Source organism: Cervus elaphus, chromosome 3 (genome assembly GCF_910594005.1).
Source record: "Cervus elaphus chromosome 3, mCerEla1.1, whole genome shotgun sequence".
Lineage (NCBI taxonomy): Eukaryota > Metazoa > Chordata > Mammalia > Artiodactyla > Cervidae > Cervus > Cervus elaphus.
Window position 1 is genome coordinate 6,205,686 of NC_057817.1, and position 10,482 is coordinate 6,216,167.

General features: G+C 40.5%; 1 pseudogene; it reads right to left on the reverse strand.

The window, feature by feature from the left end:
- Positions 1 to 5,255: 5,255 nt before the first annotated feature.
- On the reverse strand, positions 5,256 to 6,243 carry LOC122685928 (annotated as a pseudogene).
- Between the last annotated feature and the right edge of the window lie 4,239 nt (positions 6,244 to 10,482).

Below are 10,482 nucleotides of genomic sequence, written 5' to 3' on the forward strand. Positions count from 1 at the left end.
TGAGTTCTCATCCAAGAAGCCTCCTCAGTTGGGCTGGCTAGACTCTGGGAGACCTAATCAACAGCATACAGAGCAGATCTGAAACCAGTGGTGGAAACAGTCTGGCTTAAATGCAGTTAGCTCTCACACCGATCCCTTCTTTACTTTGCCGTAATCACAAAACCTGCCCCATGAGGGAGGTTTACTTAATATTTACATAATTGCAATAGCCACAGCCATCACCCTATTGTCTATTGTCTATATATAATCCTCACCCATCCAACATGACATCATGGATTAAGATTCCTAAATCAGTGCTAGTTTTCTATTTGAGGATTTGTAGAATTTATCTGTTACTGTTTAGATAAAAGTCCAATCTATCATATAAATATCTTCCTTATATTTATAATATGACTTCCATTATTTTATTGTTAGCTATTGCCTTTCTTCATTCTAGTTCTTAGTCACACACTTTCCTTTTCAAATTGTCTAAGTCACATCATATCCACAACAAGTCCGCACTTCCTTTCAATGCAGTTGTGAAATTTTCTAGGGCAATTATAAGTCTTTATAAAAACTTGGTAAATCAGTTGATATTTAAATGATTGAAAAAGTTTCAATTTTGTTTAATATATGTCACCTGATGCTTTATTGTACTTCAGTGAGAATAGTATCTCTTAAAAGTAAAAATTAAACAATTCATCCAAGAGTTGGCATTATTTTATTATTGCTCCCCCAGGCTAACAAACCGCTGATAACAGCCCCAGGTGTTACTCTGTCCTTTCTTGCTGACTTAATAATTCAGGTTAAGTCTCATCCTGATATCCTCAAAAACCCAATTTGGCAATTCTATTATTTCCTGTCTGTACCCAGTACCCTTAGCAAGTCTCCTTTCCTGAGGACACTGCCTGCCCTTTTAGAAAAAAATTTCCTTTTATCCATTTCTCTAAACCCACAATATTTTTCAACTGGCTTGCCTTTAGTCCTTCCGGAAATGACTGCAGCTCTTTCAAGCTAGGGCAAAAATATACTTCTTGAAATTCCAAAATTTCTCATAAAAAGATTTTTTAATTCACCATTTACAGCCATACCAGGTCAAATTGCTGAGAAATGATTATTAATAAATCATGAAATTAGTTTATCAGAAGATAATGTGATCACGTTCACTGACAGGGAAAACAGGGACTATAATTCAATATCCAGTGACATTTAAGGAAGGAAGTATTTTTCACAAAGCTTTCTGGTTGAAAAATGCTGCATAATTTTAAGATAACAGAATCATTTTTGGAACAGGGGGAAAAAGCTTCAAGAGTTCTGAGGTATGTCTTTACTCATGCATTTTTAGAGATCTTTCATGAGGATGAAATAACCCTTATGGAGGAAAAAAATACCAGTGTTGCTATAACTGTTGTTAAAAGCAAATAGTACCAACAAAAGAACCATGACTTAAGACACTGTGGACAGAAGGCCGAAAGATCTGATATTTGGGCACTTTATTTATTTATTTTTTTATTTTTATTTTTTAGTTCTACCACTTTATTGCTACCAACCCACCTCCCTCCACCCTCGTGCACACATGCTCAGTCACGTAATCCCATGGACTTCAGCCCGCCAGACTCCTCTGTCCATGGACTTTTCCAGGCAAGAATACTGGAGTGGGTTGCCATTTTCTTCTCCTATTTGGGCACTTTAATGGTAAACTTGCTGAGAAACTTGTTACCTGTTTGCATGTACTGCCCTACTGTCTGTCCTAAAGAGGTTGAAAAGCACTGTGAAAACCAGTTTTTTAAAAAGGAAAGATCGTGTTTTGGGGGATTCTTCACTGTCAGCCTCTGACTTGACGGAAAAGAGTTACTGGGCTTAAGTAAGTCCTCTTGTCACCATTTCAGTTAAATATAAGACACAAGGAAGGTTGTGGTGAGGGGACTGACTCTAACACCATGAAAAAGCCCTGGATGGATGCATGAGACAAGTGCTCGGGGCTGGTGCACTGGGAGGACCCAGAGGGATCGGGTGGAGAGGGAGGTGGGAGGGGGGATCGGGATGGGGAATACGTGTAACTCCATGGCTGATTCATGTCAATGTATGACAAAACCCACTACAATATTGTAAAGTAATTAGCCTCCAACTAATAAAAAATTTAAAAAAAAGAAAAAAAGAAAAAGCCCTGGATGTATATTATCTATAGTGAAACAGATCACCAGCCCAGGTGGGATGCATGAGACAAGTGCTCGGGCCTGGTGCACTGGGAAGACCCAGAGGAATCGGGTGGAGAGGGAGGTGGGAGGGGGGATCGGGATGGGGAATACGTGTAGATCCATGGCTGATTCATGTCAATGTATGACAAAACCCACTACAATATTGTAAAGTAATTAGCCTCCAACTAATAAAAATAAATGAAAAAAAAAAAAAAAGCCCATAGTGAGAAAAAGCCCTGGATTTTTCAGCACTCTTAAAACTGGTTGAAATCTCCTCCCCATGTAGTCCTCACTACATGCCTCAGACAAGCAGAGTACAGTACTGCCTGCACACAAATGATTTTTGCAAAAGTTAAAATGGAAAATATCCAAGAACAATCACATGTGTACAATCTTCATTCCTATTTTTCTTAATCACTGAAAAATGACAACATCCTGCACTTTCTCCTCTGTTCTTTTCCTGGGCTCCTGCACTATTACTATTTTCAAATTTCCTGATCTCTCTGTTAAACTACCCAACACCCACCCTATTCGTTGCCATGCAAGATTCTTTTCTGTGGATAATGAATGCCTTGTGTTCTTTTCTTTTCTTTCAGGGTCTCCCCCTCCCTTTACCTCCTAGATAATTTTAAAGTTTTTTTTCCACATAGATGACAGTGAAAAAGAGAATCTTTGAATAACCAGAGGACTAGCTCAAAGCAGCAGTTCAGAAGTGTAAATTTTCTTTGACATTTGCTGTTTTATCATTAACATGTACATAAATTTGGCATCCTACTTCAGAATGGATCTGAGTTTCTGTTACTCTGAGGTGTATGACATTGTTTGCCAAGCATGGAAACTTGCTTCAAGACGTGCTAAGCCGCTTCAGTCGCATCCGACTCTTTCTGACCCCATAGACTGTAGGCTGCCCAGCTCCTCTGTCCATGGGATTCTCCAGGCTAGAATACTGGGTGGGTTGCTATGTCTTCCTCCAGGGCATCTTCCTTACCCAGGGTTCAAACCCTCATCTTTTATGTCCCCAGCATTGGCCACTAATGCCACCTGCTACAGAAAGACAGACCTTGATTAATTATGACTTTCAGGATTCCTATAAGCCTCTCTGTTGAAAGCTACTCTTTTCCCCATATTCACAGATAAGTGGATATTAAGAGACAGGGAGGTGACATTTCCCTGATTCCCTAATTCTTCTTCCTGACCTTTACTCTCCCATCTGACTAAAGAAATCCATCCTCATTTAAGGCTATTTATCATATATCATCCTTGTTGAGGTCATTTCATTGAATGTAGCCTTTTGGATCTGGATCACAGTCTTTTCTGCAATATTTTGCCATAATTCTCCAAGATTTTAGTGTTCATGTAGACAAAAGGTGGCATCCTGACTTCAAATTCCCTAGACCTCTTTCACCTTATCCTTTCCTCCTCTGCACTACAGCCTTTCTCCAAAGGGCATATGTTGATAGTTCACTCAGAAATTTTGAAGTTCCATATTCTATACTTTGCAAACAATTTTTTTCACCTTTCTCATACTATCCTTCCCACCAAATCTGCACAACAATTTCCACAAAACCTCCAGTACCTGGATTCCCCATTTTGGATTTACCAGTTCAATCCTGGGCTAGGCTTCTTTCTTACTGACCTTGAACTTCAGGGTTGTTTGTCTAAAGTTCAACATCATCAGCAACCTGTAAAACCCAAACCCTGGAGCAGTGACACTTCACCTTTTTTGTTTTTACATTTTTTTTTTCATTTTTTTAAATGTGTATTAGTTGGAGGCTAATTACTTTACAATATTGTAGTGGGTTTTGTCATACATTGACATGAATCAGCCGTGGATTTACATGTGTTCCCCATCCCGATCCCCCCTCCCACCTCCCTCTCTACCCGATCCCTCTGGGTCTTCCCAGTGCACCAGCCCCGAGCACTTGTCTCATGCATCCCACCTGGGCTGATGATCTGTTTCACCCTAGATAATATACATGTTTCGATGCTGTTCTCTCAAAACATCCCACCCTCGCCTTCTCCCACAGAGTCCAAAAGTCTGTTCTATACATCTGTGTCTCTTTTTCTGTTTTGCATATAGGGTTATCATTACCATCTTTCTAAATCCCATATATATGTGTTAGTATGCTGTAATGTTCTTTATCTTTCTGGCTTACTTCACTCTGTATAATGGGCTCCAGTTTCATCCATCTCATTAGAACTGATTCAAATGAATTCCTTTTAATGGTTGAGTAATATTCCATTATTTTGATATTTGAGAATACCAGATAAAAATCTCCTAATTCTTTGATTTGACACTACTTTAGATTCATGGTTTTCAGCCTTGACTGGAACCTCAGGATCACGCTCAGTACTCATCCTTGTTCCCTCCACCTTTCCCCTCAAAACATACTTCAGAACTTGCACTTCCCTCAAAACTCATCTTCACTCAGACTCTATTCTCAGCAGATTTCAGTCTTCTACTTGATATTTCATCAGGGGAAAAAAGATCCTCTCTGACTCCCTATATCCTTACTGATGAAATATGCTATCCATATGGAAAAATAGCTAAAAATTATTTAAATCAAAGAAAAAAGTGAAAGTGTCAACACAAATTATTTTCAATCATTTGAGGAGTAGGGTCCTAAACCATTCAATGGGGGGCTTCTCATGGCACTAGTGATAAAGAACCTGCCTGCCAGTGCAGGAGATGTAAGAGATGTGGGTTTGATACCTGGTCAGGAAGATCCCCTGGAGAAGAAATTGGCAACCCAGTCCAGTATTCTTACCTGGAGAATCCCCATAGACAGAGTAGCCTGGCAGGTTACAGTCTATGGAGTTGCAAAGAGTCGGACACAACTTAACAAGTAAACCACCACCAACAACCCATTTGATAGCTTAAAATATGAAAATAGACCAGATCTGATTTGAATAATTATTGACAAGAGGTGTTTCCATCTTTGTATTCCTGCCTATATAGGGACCGGACCAAAAACTACCTACTTTCCTATTTATTACTCATAAGTTATATGTATACTTTGAAGTCTGACCCAGTGCAATTAGATTTCTAAAACGGAAAGCACAGAGACTGTGCCACTTTCAAGTTGAAAAAGACAGCACGTCTTTGATCACTGACCTGGGGAGAGAACTGCTGAGACCTGATCCTCTGAAACTCACGTCTTCCAAGGCTTCACTTTCACTTTCATCAAGACAACAATCCTGTGGTATTGTTGACAACTCAGTAACATTGTAGTTGCTGTCTTAGATGGTCTGGGCTCTGTACCTGGAAGTAATCCAAACCGGTTCCTTGCAACATTCAAGAAAAAATATTCAGCTAGTCTTTTAGAAGATATTTCCCTCCAGTAACAGGACTCAGTATCATTAATTTTTGAATGCTTTATAACAAGCCAGAGAAGTTGCAGTAATTTAATGAATTATGTTTCTACTTAAGGATTGAAAAGGCACAAAACTAATACAGGTGGCTTTGCTTTTGAAAAGACTACTAGAAAATTGCAATCTTTAAGCAGAGCTTCCAATTTATCAAAGCTCAATATTTCTTTCCTTTCTGAAATATGAAGTATAATAGTCTTGTGTAAGCAAAAAAAAAGTTTAATAAGCAGTATGTTCCATTTCATAGTTCTGATTTTTTTTCCCAAAATTACTTTTTTCCTTTGTTTTCTGTCAGAAGCAATGCATTTACATTGACTAATCCGGATTACTTCTTGAGTAGATGAAACATTGCATTCTTTTTCAACTATTTTGGCAGCCAGCAAAAACAATAGACTCCAGTGAAAGACAAATTTTAGTGTCCACCTTCATAAAAGCCAAGAATCTGTCTAGAATATTGGCAACCAGGATAAAAGTTTATGTGCAAGATTGAAAATTTTAAAAGGTGCTAAAAGCCCTTAAATCTCAACATGTCTCTGTCTTCAACACACCATGTTCTTGTTCTCAGAAGTAGCCTTCAACAGGCTCAGTCATTTTTTTGTGGTTGGAACTTCTGTTCCTGTTGCAGGTAGAGTTTCAGCAGCTCAGAGAGCTGACCTTCTTCCAGACTCCCAAGACCTATGTCCCCTCCATCCTTCATTAGATGGGAGAGGGAGCCTGTGGTCTGGAGAGGGGTGAGCACAGAGGAACAGACGGACTCCACCTGGGTCAGTGACCCAGCAGCTCAACAGTCCCCCAGCAAGCACCCACCATGCCCCCGCCTCTGCCGTCTCCGCCGCAGCCTCACGGTCAAGCTCGGTGCCACTGCCCATGCCCACCCTCCTACTGGCAGCAGCTCCTCCTGCGGACTCTGGTCTCCCAGCAACTCTTCAGCAGAAACTGAAGCAAAGCTCTTCTTGTTCATCATATCTTTAATTTCCAAGGTTAAAAACTGTTCTTTGATTTTCCTTTTTTCATAATATCCCATTTTGTCTCATCAACAAATAATCTTTTTTTCTACCCTTGATGATAAACTATGACTTCCTTTTAGTTCTCTGTTCCATTGGTTGCTTTTGTCCACATTTCTTTTTTTTCTAGTTATTTTTGGCTCTGCTTCTTGAGTGGTCTTTTCTCAAACGTCCAGTGATTATCGGCACTCCTTAATACGTGAAAATGAGAAGCTGATTGGAGGAAGTGTCTAGGTGTGGGTTGGTGGAGGGTATAAACCCTGCTGTCTAACAAAGCAGGAGAAGCAGCCTGCTCGTCCAGCATTTTAATATGTAGATGTTTATATAACGCCACTGTTCTTAGTGCCAACAGTCACCCCTACCTTATCCTGTATCTGCTGTCGCTGAATCCAGAGCTCTGTGGCGTAGTTTCTCCAGACTGCACCTGGTGCCCTGAAGGATGGATGTGGTAAGGAAGTTCCCTGACTTCTCAGGGAAGTGCCGGGGAGCAGGCAATTCAACCGATGTACAGGTACTAAACCAATCATGTTGCTCATCATACCTGTCTTGTTCTAGGCATTCTGCAAGGCAAATTAGATCAGTTCTTGTAGGTACTTCACCTCCTGTAGGCATTTGGATTTCTATTCTTCTACCCAAATCCATCAAATCTCCCCCAACATTTTGTTGTCTAAACATTTTTCGAAGTCTTTCATCCATACTTGTCTCTTCTGTTGTCTTTATCCTGGTGGTTAATCCTTTTTTGATTCTTCACTGGTATTTTAGTGAAGTTTTTGGAGGGAGAGCTAATGGACAAGAGTGGTCAATCCACTAAACTTAATTGGAAGGGCTCAGTAGTTAGCAGTTGATATTTATAAAACATTGGACAGTATCATAGCATGCATATGGATGGGTTGGAGGTCATACATATTGTTATGTATCATTTGCAGCATTAGAATATCATTTACGACTCTACCTTCAAAATATGGTTGAAATTTGAACACCCCAGAAGCTGTCATCCTAATCCAGTGATGTCATTTTAAACCAGGACTCTACCATCTGCCATGCAGACTGAAACAATGTAGCAAATGAGAAAAGCCAGTCTGGATTTATCCTGACTGCCTGAAATCTGCCCAATAGCTGACTTCAGCTCCAAGTTATGCCTGATAGCCTTCAGAAGAGAGGTCCTAGCTAAGGCTTGAATTGTTCAATGAGTGCAAAGCCTAGCAGTCATTTCAAGGAATAGGCTTTCAATTTTACCCCGGATTTAAATCTGACCTAACATTCATTTCCTGCCTTAATATGTGCTCACCAGCCTCTTAACTCCCTTTCATTTCTGCCTTCTATAGAAGGGATATAGACCACTGACAACCATGTATTCTATGGCAAGAGAAAGAGTGTGGAATATAAAACAGAAAAATCTCTTTAATGCAAGAAAAGATCTTTAATACATGAACCTTCACTGACAAGGACAATCTCGGTTGATGTTTTGTCAGTCAGTCAGTCAGTACGGTCGCTCAGTCATGTCCGACTCTTTGCGACCCCATGAATCACAGCACGCCAGGCCTCCCTGTCCATCATAAACTCCCAGAGTTCACTCAAACTCATGCCCATCAAGTCGGTGATGCCATCCAGCCATCTCATCCTCTGTCATCCCCTTCTCCTCCTGCCCCCAATCTCTCCAAGCATCAGGGTCTTTTCCAATGAGTCAACTCTTCACATGAGGTGGCCAAAGTATTGGAGTTTCAGCTTCAGCATCAGTCTTTCCAATGAACACCCAGGACTTATCTCCCTCAGGATGGACTGGTTGGATCTCCTTGCAGTGCAAGGGACTCTCCAGAGTCTTCTCCAACACCACAGTTCAAAAGCATTAATTTTTCGGCGCTCAGCTTTCTTCACAGTCCAACTCTCACATCCATACATGACCACTGGAAAAACCATAGCCTTGACCAGATGGAACTTTGTTGGCAAAGTAATGTCTCTGCTTTTTAATATGCTATCCAGGTTGGTCATAACTTTCTTTCCAAAGAATAAGCGTCTTTTAATTTCATGGCTGCAGTCACCATCTGCAGTGATTTTGGAGCCCAAAGAAATAAAGTCTGTCACTGTTTCCACTGTCTCCCCATCTATTTCCCATGAGGTGCTGGGACCAGATGCCATGATCTTAGTTTTCTGAATGTTGAGATTTAAGCCAACTTTTTCACTCTCCTCTTTCACTTTCATCAAGAGGCTTTTTAGCTCCTCTTCACTTCCTTCTATAAGGGTGCTGTCATCTGCATATCTGAGGTTATTGATATTTCTCCCAGCAATCTTGATTCCAGCTTGTGCTTCTTCCAGCCTAGTGTTTCTCATGATGTACTCTGCATATAAGTTAAATAAGCAGGGTGACAATATACAGCCTTGACGTACTCCTTTTCCTGATGGGAACCAGTCTGTTGTTCCATGTCCAGTTCTAACTGTTGCTTCCTGACCTGCATACAGGTTTCTCAAGAGGCAGGTCAGGTGGTCTGGTATTCCCATCTCTGAAGAATTTTCCAGTTTATTGTGATCCACACAGTTGAAGACTTTGGCATAGACAATAAAGCAGAAACAGATGTTTTTCTGGAACTCCCTTGCTTTTTCGATGATCCTTTGGATACTGGCAATTTGATCTCTGGTTCCTCTGCCTTCTCTAAAACCACCTTGAACATCTGGAAGTTCTAGGTTCATGTATTGCTGAAGCCTGGCTTGGAGAATTTTGAGCATTACTTTACTAGCATGTGAGATGAGTGCAATTGTACAGTAGTTTGAACATTCTTTGGGATTGCCTTTCTTTTGGATTGGAATGAAAACGGACCTTTTCCAGTCCTGTGGCCACTACTGAGTTTTCCAAATTTCTGGCATATTGAGTGCAGCACTTTCACAGCATCGTCTTTCAGGATATGAAATAGCTCAACGGGAATTCCATCACATCCACTAACTTTGTTTGTAGTAATGCTTTCTAAGGCTCACTTGACTTCACATTCCAGGATGTCTGGCTCTAGGTGAGTGATCACACCATTGTGATTATCTTTGTCATGAAGATCTTTTTTGTACAGTTCTTCTCTGTATTCTTGCCACCTCTTCTTAATATCTCCTGCTTCTGTTAGGTCCATACCATTTCTGTCCTTTATTGAGCCCATTTTTGCATGAAATGTTCCCTTGGTAGCTCTAATTTTCTTGAAGAGATCTCTAGTCTTTCCCATTCTGCTGTTTTCCTCTATTTCTTTGCATTGATCGCTGAGGAAGGCCTTCTTATCTCTCCTGGCTATTCTTTGGAACTCTGCATTCAAATGGGAATATCTTTCCTTTTCTCCTTTGCTTTTCACTTCTCTTCTTTTCACAGCTATTTATATGGCCTCCTCAAACAACCATTTTGCCTTTTTGCATTTCTTTTCTTTGGGGATGGTCTTGATCCCTCTCTCTTGTACAATGTCACAAACCTCCATCCATAGTTCATCAGGCTGTCTGTCTATCAGATCTAGTCCCTTAAATCTATTTCTCACTTCCACTATATAGTCATAAAGGGTTTGATTTAGGTCATACCTGAATGGTCTAGTGGTTATCCCTACTTTCTTCAGTTTAAGTCTGAATTTGGCAATAAGGAGTTCATGATCTGAGCCACAGTCAACTCCTGGTCTTGTTTTTGCTGACTGTATAGAGCTGCTCCATCTTTGGCTGCAAAGAATATAATCAATCTGATTTCAGTGTTGGCCATCTGGTGATGTCCATGTGTAGAGTCTTCTCTTGTATTGTTGGAAGAGGGTGTTTGCTATGACCAGTGTGTTCTCTTGGCAAAATTCTATTATTAGCCTTTGCCCTGCTTCATTCCGTACTCCAAGGCCAAATTTGCCTGTTACTCCAGGTGTTTCTTGACTTCCTTGTTTGCATTCCAGTCCCCTATAATGAAAAGGACATCTTTTTGGGGTATTAGCTCT